The sequence below is a fragment of the Cucumis melo genome, chromosome 1, assembly GCF_025177605.1.
Source record: "Cucumis melo cultivar AY chromosome 1, USDA_Cmelo_AY_1.0, whole genome shotgun sequence".
NCBI classification, from domain to species: domain Eukaryota; kingdom Viridiplantae; phylum Streptophyta; class Magnoliopsida; order Cucurbitales; family Cucurbitaceae; genus Cucumis; species Cucumis melo.
The window spans coordinates 5,086,331-5,102,486 of record NC_066857.1 but is presented as its reverse complement, the minus strand read 5'-3'; the positions used below and the strand labels follow the sequence as shown (position 1 = coordinate 5,102,486).

Below are 16,156 nucleotides of genomic sequence, written 5' to 3'. Positions count from 1 at the left end.
ACACACAGTTGACGTCGGAACTATGGACGTTAGGGATGTCTTGTTATCGACACATGGAAGGCGTCGACAACGAGGTCGTTAGATTAACTTTAAAAAAAATGTTTTCCAAGAAACTCATTTTGTTTAAACTCTTTTTTTATGAAAATTGTTTAAAATACGTTTAAAAAACTATTTTGAGTTGTTCCCAAATACTCTAATTTTTTTTCAAAATAACTTATTTTTTTAATTAAACACTTGAAAATTTAATCCAAACACACCATAAGTTTGTATGATTGGTCGAAAGGAAAACTGATAACTAATTGAACATCATCTCTAATTTATCTTGTTTTTGTTATTTGATATAATTATAAGTTAGTAGACGACAAATTTATGATTAAATATCACATTATATAACCAAAGTCTATTAGATAATCATTTAGGTCTTTTTTTATAATAAATAATTTCTTATTTTTAGTTAACTTGAGTAAATTAAAAAGAAAAATTGTAAATATTAGATTTCACAAAAATATGTTAGATTGTTTCACCAAAACTTTAAATTGCTTTTTCCTTAACATAAATAAATAAAAATAATGATAATGAAAAATCACCCATTTCAAAATCACATAAATAAGTTCAAAAAAAGTATATTAAACATTTTTAATTATTGGTTGGCATGCAAAAGTTATATTAAATATGAATAACTAAATGGAGTCTTTTCAAAAATGTAACAAAGCAGCAAAATATTTATACTGTATAGAACAATTCCGAAAATGAAAAAAGCTCACAGGTCCACAATGGAAAATACAAAAAATGTCTCGTCAAAAATGCACGTAATATATTTGGTATACGATCGTTTAGATTTGGCTATTATTTCATACACGATCGTTTAGATTTGGTCATTTAGATTTGGATAGCCAAATCTAAACGATTTTCTTTTCAAATTTTTATACAAGATCGTTTAGTTTGGTTACATGATCGTTTAGATTTGGTTATAGGATCATTTAGATTTGATCATTTAGATTTGGGTAATCAAATAAGAGTTGCGTCAGAAAAAGATAAATACACCAGGTATGGATTTTTCAACTTCATAGTAGTTAATAGATTCTTTTTATATGCATGTTATACTAATTGTCGTCAATGTTCAAGTACGCACTTGAAAACAAATATATCCAGTAAGCATAAAGTACAATTGTATGATTGATTTCAATGTGTTTTTCAGGTGAAAACTGGACGTCGTGACCTCAATTCTAAAGGAGGAAACATCCAAATACTACGGTTAAGTGCATTCGAGTGGTATTGTTTGTGTAACAAGTGGCAAGCCTTCGGTATTCCATGCTCACATTTATGGCGGTTTGTTCATGATTTAACATGAACTACAAGGACTTCATTGAGGATTACTATAAAATATCAACTTACGTTGCATGCTACGTGATAACTTGTAAAAGTATAAGTTATTATAGCCTTTTAGATAGAATAATGAGACTAAAACACATAAAAAATGCATCAAAACGAGTAACTTATGTTGTAAATCCATAAATATTCGAAAATATACTTAGCATAAGCATTTATGTCTGTTTCACCCTGTTTTTAGTGTCTTAACGTGTATTATGAACAAAAGAAGAAGCTAGCAAATTACAAAGGAACTCGCCTGAAGACTACCAGAGAAGACCTTATCAGTAGGCGAGAAAAGGTTTGCTAGAAGACAAAAGTGGTAGTCGGAGATGATGTGACTAGACAGAGGCAGTTTTTGACACAAACATACTCAAAAAATTAGATTTTTTTGCCTAAATCTGCCTATAAAAAGGACTCTATTGTCACTAAGAAAAATGCGGAGAGGCCTGAATAAGCCAAGATCCAAATGTCTAAACCGGCCAAACCTAGAGAGTGGTGGAAAGAAATAGCATTTCCATCGTCTGTAAAGTATCTCTTCATCTTCTTCGGTTAGCCAATGAGTAAAAGCTTAAGGTTTGAGTGAAGAAGATCTTATTCCTAATCTCCCCTAACTTGTAATGTCGTTTTAATTCTTTCCAATCTTTATATTTCACTGTATATTATACAGTGGCTAAAGACCTATATTCTTTAATACATTGCATATTTATACCATTTCAATCCTCCATCTCTTTGTTGTTCACCTATCTTTGTAGTTTAAGATCTATGATAAGTTCTTCGTAAGAAGGTTAGCTTATAACTCTTATTGTGTTAGCTGAGCTATAGTTATCATTTGGCTAGTGTTTATCGGCAACTATCCGAGAGGGCAAGTAGCAAGGATATGGTTAACGCACGCAAGGAGGAGTTTGGAGACAAACTCCACCTTGGCGAGATAACTTCCATCATTTGTGTCTAAAAAGGAGAACAAGTATGAGCACATGGCGTCGAGAAGTTGTCACTCTTAAAAGAGAAGCTCTATAAGTCTTGTAAGTGAAACACTCTAGATATATCTTACTTAATTCAGCTTAGTCATTTGGATGTCGAGAGTTGAGCAAGTGTGGCGTTTAAAGACACCGAGGGGTGCTTGCCTTAATCATAAGCTAGTCAACTGAGTTATATCGCATCAAGGTTCTTTGATTACTTAATCGCCTAGTAATACATAGACTTTCTTTCACCCCTTCTTTTATGCAAGTTAGTTCATATTCCCGTCTCGTATCCATCATAATCCCCCTTTACAAATTCTCTAGTGTAGATAAGTAGATGTAGTTTAAATTTACACTTTCTCATACTGTATAGTTTATTCTTTTATACCATCTAAATGAAAAATGAACCCTAAAACTAAACATTGATATCAAATCCCTATGCTCGACCCTAGATCATTTAGGAAAACCTATTGCTTTGCTTATACTTGGGTAAGTAGTAGGAAAACTTGTATTCAACAAGGACTTAACAATTACATGAGATGCGAAACATAGACAATATATAACATACCATGACCATGTCTCATCACATAAAATAAGATAAACAACATACACTGCACTATGCACTCTAAATCTGAGTCCGAATTGAATTTTAACAAGCACTACGCTTCTCAGTTTCAACCTGTACCGCATGAAAATTACTGGATCACACCCACAAATATGTCTGTCTTACATCATTATTGAGGAAACTAGGCAGACAAAAGAGTTCCCACTATTTCAACGAGATGAATTGGGCAGAACTAAGTGCTCAACAAGGATGTTCATTCGATGGTCAACTTGGTCATAACCAACGAAAGTGTACTTTGTTAGCGAGAAAGGCACCTAATAATTAGAGATCTTTGTGTACTCAATAATTTTTTTTTGTTGTAAATGTTTAAATATTTAATATACTTATCATTTTTGCTTAGAAAAAGGGTACGTTTTAAAATGTTTGTAACTGTAAATTGTAAATAATTTATATTTAATTAAAATTAGCTTTTATTTACTTTTCTTTTCTTCTGTTCTTAATGCTACAACATAAGTCTTCAATGATTAATTAATAACAAATAAATTACTTTCATGCAGATAATGGCATTAAGCCCACCAATAGATCCTAACGTTTTATATTATCAGAACATTCGTCGATCAGAAAACTGTATAGGATGATCGAACTACACTCAAGAAAAACTATAAATGCAGTGAGGAAGTTGTTTATCATACTATCCCACTACATCACAACATACTTCCATTGTTATGTGCTTCGGCATTTTATGTGATTACCAAACTGGGTTCATCTAGTTAGATTGGCATATCATCACTGCACTTATAGAGAGATGGAGACAGAGACGCATAGATTTCACATGTCGACTAGAGAGTGCACAGTCTCATTACAGGATGTGGAAGTTATGATGGGATTATCTGTTGATGGCGAGCCTGTTACAATCAGAGCCATGATGATTAGTTGCATCTTTGCCAAGTGTTACTCGGTGTGACCCCACATACTAAACAAATCAGGGGTTCAAGATTGAGTTTAACTGGCTGAGGGCAGAGTTTCCTAAATTGCGTGACGATGTCGATGAAGAAACTATCACAAGATATGCACGAACATATCTTTTACAGTTGATGGGTAGGAGTATGTTCGCAAATAAATCAATACATTATGTACACCTAATGTTTCTACCGTTCTTAGCTAATCAGCACGATACAGGACGATCTTCTTGAGGTAGAGCCTGTTTGGCATGAGTATATAAACAGTTATGCAAGGCATCAAAACAAGGTATTTGTGAAATTGTTGAAGTATTAATACTGTTACAAATATGGACTTGAAAACGATTTTCAATAATGGCTCCACAACTCCTACATGTCAATGCCCATCAATTATACAGACAAGCTTATGATTTAAGGTATGTTATTTTAATTTAATTTAGATTAACCATAACTTTTTATACATAGTACATTTAAAGTCTGAAATATTAGTTTAACAATACAGATGGAGAGATTAATTTTGTGTGACCAGGTCAGCTACACATGTAGTCTCTTAATATAGGTTCATGTTTGATCTTCTTCAACTTGTTCAGGTACGTCGTGCTGAACTTGAATTTTAAGTTCCATATTATTTTTTTAATATTATTTGTTTCATATCATATGTTGTGTTTCAGATTATCTGAGAGCCGTACAAAGCTGTCATGGATAGTTTGCCACATTTCTGTACGAACGATCACGACATATGACAGACAATTACTCCTCTCATATGTTTTCACATCGGTGAGTGGCATCATTCTGACTAAACACTTAGACACTTTGGTCTTCAACAAGATGTTCCACGTGACTGTAATAATAATCCACTTTTGCACAACGTTGACCTGAAGATTGTTGATTGGTTTGATAAAGTTGCCAATTTGGTAATACAATGGCTAAGTCGCAGAAGGTTTATTGCTATGGGACCTCCAATTGGGCAATTTGATGTGTATGTAACTCAAAGATATATCCATTGGTACAAAAATATTACCAGACTCTATATCACTCGACCGGGAGGTGCTGTAGGACATCTGGTACACATATAAATATTCTATAATTATTTTTAATACAAATTTATTTTGAATGCTTTCTAATTCATTTTAATATTTCACAGAGATTGAACAATAGTAGAATTCAGAACGTTTGCAAATGATCCACAACAGGTCCTAAATATATGCAACGATAACGAGCAGTACGTGGAGAACATATGCTATATGTATAATGTATCTATTATACCTGCTCCAATTCAAAGGAGACATGCTCAAGTGCAAGAGTCTGATGAATTGGAAGTGACCAACACGTGAAAGAAGTGCCTCTTGTGACACAAATACAAAGCGAGACTGGTTATGTTAGTCCAATGATGACGATGCCGACATTTGAAACGGGATGTTGCGATTCAGGAGTCGATTAATTTTCAGACTTTAAAACAAGATATTACAATTCAGAGGCAGATCCATCATCATCAAACTTTGGGCAAGAATACTATGATTTAGGGACCGATCCATCATCTTCATACATGCACGGTCACGAGCGCGATTGTGGAGAACATAACGAATATTTATACTACGAAGCACCAACAATGGTACCCGAGCAACTAGATGAGTAACAACAACAAGAGAATCGTGAGGGACTACAACAATCAAGAGTGCAGAGTCAACGACGACAACTAGCTAGAAATCGTCGACGTCCAAGTTGTGGAACATATTGACTTTTTTTCATTGAATGAAAATTTTTAAATTATTTTATTAGACATTCTATTTTATATTTAATTATTTTCCAATCACAAGCAATTACCAAAATTTTACGACCTTCAATTAATACAAAACAAATAAATTTACAACGGTAAATATCCATAAATTGAAAAATTAACGTAAACATAAATTAGAAAATTAAAAAAAAAAGTTGAAAGAAATTTCATCAATTTAAAAATAAAAAGAACACGCATTTTTATAAGTTTTAATAAGAATGAAATTGATTTTCACAAAAAAGGTTTTTTCGTGGGAGAGAGAAAAATACATTAGTATTAAATGAAAAAAAATAAGAATTTAAAATTGAAGAAAGAAAAATAAAATTTAAATTGAAATAAAAAAATAAAAAAAATTATATGAAAAATGAAAAGAAAAAGAAACATGGTTATTTTTTTAAATTGTTCTGAAACAAGGTTATTTTCCTTCATAGTTTTTCAATAATTGTTCTGATATAAAAATATAGAAATATGGTAAATAAAAATTGAGGAGTAAGTATGAAATTAGATGGATCCTAGTGGTGGCTGTTTCATTAAATTGAGAAATTCAGTTTGATATTTTAAACCTATGACATATCACAATTTCCCTAAACTGTCCTATATTTGGCATTGCAATTAACCATTTTTGTAACCTAAATTCCCAATTGGGTATATGAAAGAGACTCATCATCTACTTCAATTTCTTTTTAATTTTACAAATTTACAATTAACATTAGAGAGTTTATTTTCCCAAATCCCACCCTAAAACCCTATCCTATGCTCTGTTCCAGTTGGTGGCAGCCATTGGAGAGACCTCACTTGAACTAACACCTAACACACTCAAATTCTTCTTTTTCTCCATTCTCCTCTTCTTCTCCATCTCAACGACTCTTCAACTTCATCTCCACCATGCACCGCTTCGCCCCTGGCCTTGCTTCCAAAGCCAGGTACTATTTTTCATCATTTCACTTCTTTCTTCCTCATTCCTTTCTTTCTCATTCCCCCTCTTTTCTTTTTCCAGGTTGGCTAAGAACTCTGCTCGCCAGGTATTTCCCCCCCTTTCTTTTCTTATTCATTTTCTATAGTCTCATCCTGCTTTAACGTCTTAACTTCTTTTGTTTTGATCATTCCCGAATGTGGGATTTCAGATCAATTCTAGATTCAACTCTAGTAGGAATTATGCATCAAAAGATATTAAATTTGGGTTTGAAGCACGCACCTTGATGCTTAGGGGTGTCGAAGAGCTTGCTGATGCTGTCAAAGTTACAATGGGTCCAAAAGTGAGTTCATGTTCTGTAACTGCAGGACCTCCTATATCTAATTTGTCGCATACTTTAGTGTTTAATTACTGATGAGCACTCTTAGTTAATCATTGTGTAGAATAAGTCAGTTGGCGTTCATGATAGGAATGCACATGATCAGGCGTTCCTTTAGGTTGTTTACTGACTGAAATCTTCTTTCCTACTTGTTCTTTCAAGGGACGTAATGTAGTCTTAGAGCAAAGTTTTGGTGCTCCAAAAGTGACAAAAGACGGTGTTACTGTTGCAAAGTGTATCGAATTTGAAGATAAAAGTGAAAAATGTTGGGGCTAGTTTGGTGAAGCAGGTTGCAAATGCTACCAATGATGTGGCAGGAGATGGTGAGTCTTTAAAATATATTTATATAGAAAATTCTGTTCTTTCCTTCAAGCATTACATATTCTTGGTTGGCTTGAAAATGCTCAGTTATTTAGGAGAGATTTTCACATGGTCTGAATTTTTGGAACAGATGCAGCTACTTATATTAGCTCTTTCTTTTCTTATTTCAGGTACAACGTGTGCAACGGTTCTTACTCGTGCAATATTTACTGAAGGATGTAAATCTGTGGCTTCTGGAGTGAATGCTATGGACTTAAGACTGGGATTACCATGTCAGTTGATTCTGTTATTACAACTCTGAAAAGCAGAGTGCAAATGATCAGCACATCTGAAGAAATAGCACAGGTTTGCACAAATGATCAAAATAGTCTTCTATTTATTTGTCTAAAAGCCAGGTTTCTAACTTTCTAATACTTTTAAGGTTGGAATTATATCAGCAAATGGAGAACGAAAGATTGGTGAGCTAATAGCTAAGGCCATGGAAAAAGTAGGCAAGGAAGGAGTCATCACCATTTCAGTAAGTTAATTCAAAATGCTCTTTTGCCTTCCACTATTTGTTGGCCAATACCCTGATGTCTTGAATAGGCTGTGGTTCTTTGGTGTCTGGCCAAAACCAGGATCACATTCCTTTTTTTTAGTTCACCAGCTTTCGCATTGTTTTCTTATTGATTTGACTTATTATATATCTGAGTTGGTTGACTTATTTCCTCCTATAAAATAGTTTAATATTTCATATTGTTAGAATTAGTAGGACTTTGCCCTTAGAGTATTTTTGAAAAGAATAATATAGAAGATTTTATTTCCTAAATCTTTCTTAAATCTTTTCCTTTCTTACTCCTATTGTATTTATTCATAAGAGAAATAATAAAAACTAAAGTATCGTGGTTTTTCTTTCGGTTCTCGGATTTCCACGTAAACCTCGTGTTTTTGTTAATTGCTTTCAATATGATATTAGAGCAGGTGGTCTAGGGAGGTCTTGTGTTCAAGCCTCTGCATTGTCGTTTCCTCCCCAATTAAAAATTAATTTCCACTTGTTGGGCCTTTCAAAATATTTCAGCCCACAAGTGAGGTAAAATTGATTTTCACTTGTTGGGCCTTTCAAATATTTCAAGCCCACAAGTGAAGGGAGTGTTGGTGATATATAATCAAATTTGCCTTAAATCACAAGCTTAAGTTTTTGGGTGAATTGGCAGTTTAATATGGTATCAGAGCAAAGCAATAACGAAACTTTAGAAAATAACTTAGGAGAAACCCAGAACGAAACTGAACACGTCACTACCGTTGCCATCGCCAGGATCGCCGCCGTCGCCGCCACCATAGAGAAACTACTCCAAAACCTACAGAAACTGCCGATCTACCCAACGGGAGTGGTTCTGCAGCCGTACGCGTCGCCGTCTGACCAAAAAATACCTCATGCGCCACTCCTAACCGGCGCGTGGGCCCACGCTCCGTCGCGAAACTTGACTTTGAGAAAGTTATATTAGAATATTCAGATCAGACGATCTAAGCACTAGTGAGGACTTGTCGGCTAGGAAGATGAAAAAATGAATACCTGAAATTCTGAATTCAAGCGAAGGTTCAAAGAATTTGAGACTAGCCCTTAAGAGAAGATATGGATCGAAGGTGCTCGTAGTTTCAGATTGGATCTCCGAAGGTACTCGTAGTTTGAAATATAGCGAAGGTACTCGTAGAAAAAAATATAGGTCTTTTCATCTCACTGCGCAGCCCATTCCCCTCTACGCGTCGTCGGATGTCCAACCGTCATATCCTTCCGGCCATCCGCATCCTCACGCACTGCCTATGAACTCCGGACAGCAACCCTCAACTGTAAATCTGTACAGTAAGCATCCGCTGTATGTTGACTCTTTACATCAACCGTTGTTTTCTGGTAACGGGATTGATCAACCCCATAACAGATCGGACATTGAAGTTGGCGAGTCTTCGACGCATTCCAAACCAATCGAGTTGCTGATGTATTCCAAGAACTTGGTAACTTCGTTCTCTAATTTACCGTCAAATTATATAACTGGCTCTTTGGGTTCATCTACAGGGAATTTTTCAAGTGAAAAATTAAATGGGCAAAATTATTTCTCTTGGTCCCAATCAATAAAGATCTTCCTCGAAGGTCGCCACCAGTTCGGCTTCTTAATTGGAGAGAATGTACGTCCTCTACTAGGAGATGCCTTGGAACGACTTTGGAAAGGGGACGATTCACTTATTCGGTCCATGCTGATTAATAGTATGGAACCACAGATCGAAAAGCCTTTACTATATGCTGCCACGGCAAAATATTTGTGAGATACAACTCAGACCCTTTACTCGAAACGACAAAATGTCTCTCGGTAGTATACATTACGAAAACAGGTCCATAATTGCAAACAAGGGACCCCGGACGTGACTACCTATTTTTACAAGCTCTCTTTCCTCTGGCAAGAGATGGATTTGTGCAAAGAGACAGTTTGAGACACACCAAATGACAGTACACAATATGCTAAACTTGAAGAGGCTGACTGTGTTTATGGCTTCCTTGCAGGACTTAACCCCAAATTTGATACTGTTTGTGGTCGTATACTCGGACAAATACCTCTTCTCTCCTTAATGGAAGTGTGTTTTGAAGTCTGCCTGGAAGAGGATCGCATTAATGCCATGGGTGTACTGACTACCCCTACCATAGACTCCGCTGCCTTTAGCGCTTGATCCTCAAATCATGATAGTGACAAGAATAATGGAAAGTCAATCCCTGTGTGTGAGCACTGCAAGAAACAATGACACACTAAGGAACAGTGTTGGAAACTCCACGGTCATCCCCTAGGAGGTAAGAAACGGTCCTCCAACGAGAAACAGAATTCAGGACGTGCCTACATTAGTGAGACTACCCCTGCCAGCACTTCTCATCAATTGGTTCTACTGCGAGCCAGACCAAGACTCCGACTCTAGGTGCCATTGCTCAGTCAGGTATGCCTCAGTCCCTTGGGCTTATTAGCGTTGATGGGAAGAATCACTGAATCTTAGACTCGAGGCTACAAAACACTTGACAGGTTTTTTGGAACACTTTATCTCGTATGCTCCGTGTGCCGGTAATGAAAATATCCGAATAGCTAACGGCTCTCTAGCTCCGATCGTTGGCAAAGGACAAATAGTTCCTTTTGATGTTTTGATCTTCAGAATGTTGTGCATGTCCCTAAACTGTCTTACAATTTGTTATCTATAAGCAAGATCACTCGTGAGTTGCATTGTAAAGCTATCTTCTTACCTGAATTGGTTTACTTTCAGGACATGAGCTCGGGGAGGACGATTGGCACTACCTGGCATAGTTGGGGACTTTACATCTTTGATGAACATACCTCCTGTAGTAGTTTCTCTAGGGTTAGTTTACTGTCGTCCTACTTTAGCACTTCTGGACAAGATTGTATGTTGTGGCATTTTCGACTGGACCACCCAAACTTTACATATATGCAATATTTATTTCCCCACCATTTTTCTAAACTTGATGTCTCTTCTCTATCTTGTGAATCTGTGATGTGTATATCCGGGCTAAACAACATCGGATCTCTTTTCCCTCACAACCATATAAACCTACACAACCGTTTACCCTCATCTATAGCGACATTTGGGGTCCTTCCAAGGTCATCACCTCATCGAGAAAGTGGTGGTTTGTAACTTTCATCGATGACCATACCCATCTTACCTGGGTCTACCTTATCACAGATAAATCCGAGGTTTCATCTATTTTTCAAAACTTTTATCATACTATTGAAACACAATTCCATACAAAAATTGTAATTTTTCGAAGTGATAATCATCGGGAATTCCAAAACCGTAACCTTAGTGAATTTCTAGCCTCTAAGGGGATTGTTCACCAAACCTCGTGTGCCTACACTCCTCAACAAAATGGAGTGGTCGAACGAAAAAAACCGTCACCTTGTCGAAGTAGCCCGTTCCCTTATGCTTTCCACTTCCTTTCATCATACCTGTGAGGAGATGCTATTCTTACAGCCGCTCACTTAATCAATAGAATGCCTTCTCGTATCCTCCACCTTCAGACTCCATTAGATTGTCTTAAGGAGTCTTACCCCTCTACTAGTCTTGTTTCTGAGGTTCCTCTTCGTGTGTTTGGGTGTACCGCTTATGTCCATAATTTTGGCCCTAATCAGACCAAATTTACCCTTCGGGCTCAGGCTTGTGTGTTTGTTGGGTATCCTTCTCACCAGTGCGGTTATAAATGTTTTCACCCGCCGTCTAGGAAATACTTTGTCACTATGGATGTTACTTTCTGTGAGAATCGACCCTACTTTCCTGTTAGCCATCTTCAAGGGGAGAGTGTGAGTGAAGAGTCTAACAACACCTTTGAATTTATTGAACCTACTCCTAGTACCGTATCTAAAGTTGATCCTCATCCCATAATCTTACTCACAAACCAAGTTCCCTGGAAAATACATTACAGAAGGAATTTCAGAAAGGAAGTTGGGTCCCCTACTAGTTAATCGTTGGCTCCAGTCCAAGACTTCAAATCTCCTCGAGACCAAGGTATGGAAAACCCTACAGAACCTTGTACTAATAATACGATGAGTGAGAATGACAAGTCGTCTGATGTTGATGTTCTTGAAAATATGGAAAAAAAGAACCGTGGTGATGAGACTGAGGTTAGAATAGAAACCAGTAACAATGAAGCTGAATAGAATCATATGATGAGTATGATCCCTCTCTTGACATTCTCATTGCTTTGAGAAAAGGTACCAGATCCTGCACTAAACATCCCATTTGCAACTATGTTTCCCATGATAATCTCGCTCCACAGTTTAAAGCGTTTACAGCAAGCCTTGACTCTACCATAATACTGAAAAATATCTACACTGCTCTAGAGTATTCTGAATGGAAAAATGCTGTTATGGAAGAGATGAAAGCTCTTGAAAAGAATAAAACTTGGGAGATCTGTATTCTACCCAAGGGACATAAAACTGTAGGATGCAAATAGATGTTCTCTCTCAAATACAAAGCAGATGGTACGCTTGATAGACACAAAGCAAGGTTAGTTGCAAAGGGATTTACTCAGACCTATGGTATTGACTATTCAGAAACCTTTTCTTCGGTTACTAAGTTGAATACTGTTAGAGTCCTGCTATCTGTTGCTATGAACAAAGATTGACTTCTATACCAGCTGGCTGTTAAGAATGTTTTTTTTAATGGAGATCTTGTGGACGAAGTCTACATGAGCCCATCGCCATGATTTGAAGCCCAATTTGGTCAGCAGGTGTGTGAACTCCAGAAATCCCTATATGGTCTGAAACAGTCTCTGAGAGCATGGTTTGACTGATTCACTACCTTTGTCAAATCCTAAGGGTATAGTCAAGGGCACTCCGACCATACTTTATTTACAAAGGTTTTCAAGATACGGAAGATTATTATTCTAATAGTTTATGTGGATGACATTGTTTTGACTGGAGATGATCAAACAGAAATCAGTCAACTAAAACAGAGAATGGGTGATGAATTTGAAATCAAGGATTTGGGAAATCTGAAATATTTCCTTGAAATGGAGGTGGCCAGATCTAAAGAAGGTATCTTCGTGTCTCAGAGAAAATACACTCTTGATTTGCTAACCGAGACAGGTATGTTGGGATGTCGTCCTGCTGATACTCCTATTGAATTTAACTGTAAACTAGGAAACTCTGATAATCAAGTTCCAGTTGATAAAGAACAAGACCAGCGCCTTGTAGGTAAATTAATTTACTTATCCCATACTCGTTCTGATATTTCCTTTGCTGTGAGTGTTGTCAGCCAGTTTATGCAGGCTCCCTATTAGAAACATATGGAAGTTGGAAACAGAATTATGAGATACTTGAAAAATACACCTGCTAAAGGGTTGATGTTTAGAAAAACAAATAGAAAGACCATTGAGACATACTGACTCGGATTGGGCAGGATCTGTTGTTGACAGAAAGTCTACCTCCGATTATTGTACCTTTGTTTGGGGCAATCTTATAACTTGGAGGAGTAAGAAACAAAGTATTGTGGTCAGGAGCAGTGCTGAGATTGAATACAGAGCTATGAGTTTGGGAATATGTGAGGAAATTTGGCTCCAGAAAGTCTTGTCAGATCTTCATCAGGAATGTGAGACACCATTAAAGCTTTTTTGTGATAATAAAGCCGCTATTAGTATTGCTAACAACCCAGTTCAACATGATAGAACTAAACATGTTGAGATTGATTGGCATTTCATCAAAGAAAGACTTGACAGTGGAAGCATATGCATTCCATACATTCCTTCGAGCCGACAGGTTGCTGATGTTCTCACCAAGGGATTTCTCAGACCACACTTCGACCTTTGTGTTAGCAAGTTGGGACTCATTGATATTTATGTCCCAACTTGAATGGGAGTGTTAGAATTAGTAGGGCTTTGCCCTTAGAGTATATTTGGAAAGAATAATATAGAAGATTTTATTTCCTAAATCTTTCCTAAATCTTTTCCTTTCTTACTCTATTTATTCTCTCCCTTTGTACCTATTGTATTTATTCATAAGAGAAATAATAAAAACTAAAGTATCGTGGTTTTTATCCCGGTTCTCGGATTTCTACGTAACCTCATGTTAATTGCTTTCAATACATATCTTAGAGTTGGAATTATTGAGACCATATATTTTTCTTATTTTTCTGTCTTTTTCATTTTCTAACCATTTTGTCACACGTACACTGTTTCATATCTGAGAAGTATAGTCTGAAGCTATACATGAATAGCAACATCTAACGTACATAGTCTTGATTGAGGTGGATAATTTCAAGTAACGTACATAGTCTTGATCAGAAAATTGGTGTTCAAATCATTTAAAATGCCCTAAAGGTTTCGAACTTATGGACTTTTCACTACTAGTTCAATTAGGGTTAAAGAATGATTTAAATTGACCTGTCATATTTCATTGTATAATCAGTGGATCATAATGTTCATAAACACCCTGTGCTGAAATTTAATAATGCTTTTTAGATGTGCTACCATTTTTGCTAGAGTGAGCTTAGTTCAACGAGAATTGGTATGACCTTCCATCTTTGAGGTGTGTGGTTCAAGCCTCCATTCCCACAATTGTACTAGAAGAAGTTTGTGACCTTCATATTTTACAAGTGCATGTTAGAACACTTGCTAACAAGAATAAGATCTTGATTTATTATTGTTCAGGTATACTAATATAGGTATCTAACATTAAATTTATCTCTAATTTATCTGCAGATGCCTATTTATACAATTGCTTCCAACACTGGAGTTGAAGGAGCAATAGTGATTGGCAAGCTACTAGAACAGGACAACCACGAACTCAGATATGATGCAGCTAAAGGTCTGTATTTACTTGCCACGACATTGAAAATGATTAGGAAGGTTTCGTTTTGTTTGGTTTACAGCAAAAGTTTTTGCAGCGTCTGCTTATTCAGTTTCCTACATATCTTTGTTCAGGTGAATATGTAGACATGATCAAGGCTGGCATTATTGATCCCTTGAAAGTTATCAGAACCGCCCTAGTAGATGCGGCAAGGTAGTTTCTCGTTAGCATTGCATTAGGTTCACTTTCTCTTTGAGTTTCGATATTGAAGCTTTTCCCTTACAAGGTTTCTTAATGTGCAGTGTATCTTCGCTAATGACAACAACAGAAGCCGTGGTGGTCGAACAACCAAATGATGAGAAGGAAGCCACACCATCTATGGGAGGCATGGGTTATTGAAACTGAACCAGAGTTGCTGGTCATGTACTGACCCTGATTGCTGACAATTGATCATTTATTTGCAAATTGATTACGTTCTTGAGAAAATTTTGATTAGGACAGCATGTTGAGACGTTCTTTTTTTAATGTGGAAATTTCTTCGGTACATTTCCCCGTATATCTTTTTCTTTTTCCATAGTATCATAATGCAGGGATTTGTACTTGCGATGATATTTGAGCTATGTTCAGCATTAGATAAATTCATATGTACTGATGAACTATCAACTTCTCAAAGCAAGTCTAAACAACTCAAGGACAAACTCGATTGAAGTTACACATTTATAGAGTAGTTTTACTTTTTCATTTTTTTTTCTACTTTTTTTTACGTTGATTAAGAAATTTATTTCTCCACCATCACTAATTTTTACTTTTAGTTTAAAACCCACTCTTTCCAATTTAATCTATTGCTTATAATTATAGTGTAACTTCATCTCACAATTTTATATTCCAAACACAAATTCTCTAACTTCACTCATTGTAATGTATGTTTAATACTTTTTCGTATTTTCATTTGTGTAGTACTGTTGTAATTGTTGTAATATAGTGTGTCAGATGAGTACCCTTTCTTTTGATATTTATTTGTATGAGTTCAACATATTTGTGTTCTATCTTTCCTGAAATCCTTAAACTCAAAATTGAATTTAAAAAATCAAAACAAAAAATCATCAATACATTCAATTATTGGAGGCAATAGAAATGGGTTTAGAATGATGTGAAGCAATTATAGATGAGGTTGAATATGATTTTTTTTTTATTATTATTTAATAAAAAAAATAAAAATAATAAAGAGATTGTTGAAGATGAAAATAATAATTAATTATCACAAGAAATGGTATATGAAGAAAGAGGGACAAAGCAATATGTAGAGAAAGGGGAAGAATGTGACAATAACCAAATACCTCGACCCACCATTTCTCCACTTCTTTCGACAATCATTCGACAACAATATCTTTCTCATATTACCTCTCTCACCAACCCCTTCATTTCCTCTCTTTTTTAATTCATTACCCTACATCTATCAATATATATATATATATATATATATATATAACTAGATTACACGTGACTTTCGATGATTTTTATTACAAGTTTGTTTCTATGACATATGGTATGGAAAATTCAAACTTTTGACTTCTAGGTCAATAGTACAAGTTTTATGTTAGTTCA

The 16,156-nt window shown here is 35.7% G+C and overlaps 1 pseudogene; it reads left to right on the top strand.

The window, feature by feature from the left end:
- Window positions 1-6,280: 6,280 nt before the first annotated feature.
- On the top strand, window positions 6,281-15,292 carry LOC103500546 (chaperonin CPN60-2, mitochondrial-like; annotated as a pseudogene).
- Window positions 15,293-16,156: the final 864 nt, after the last annotated feature.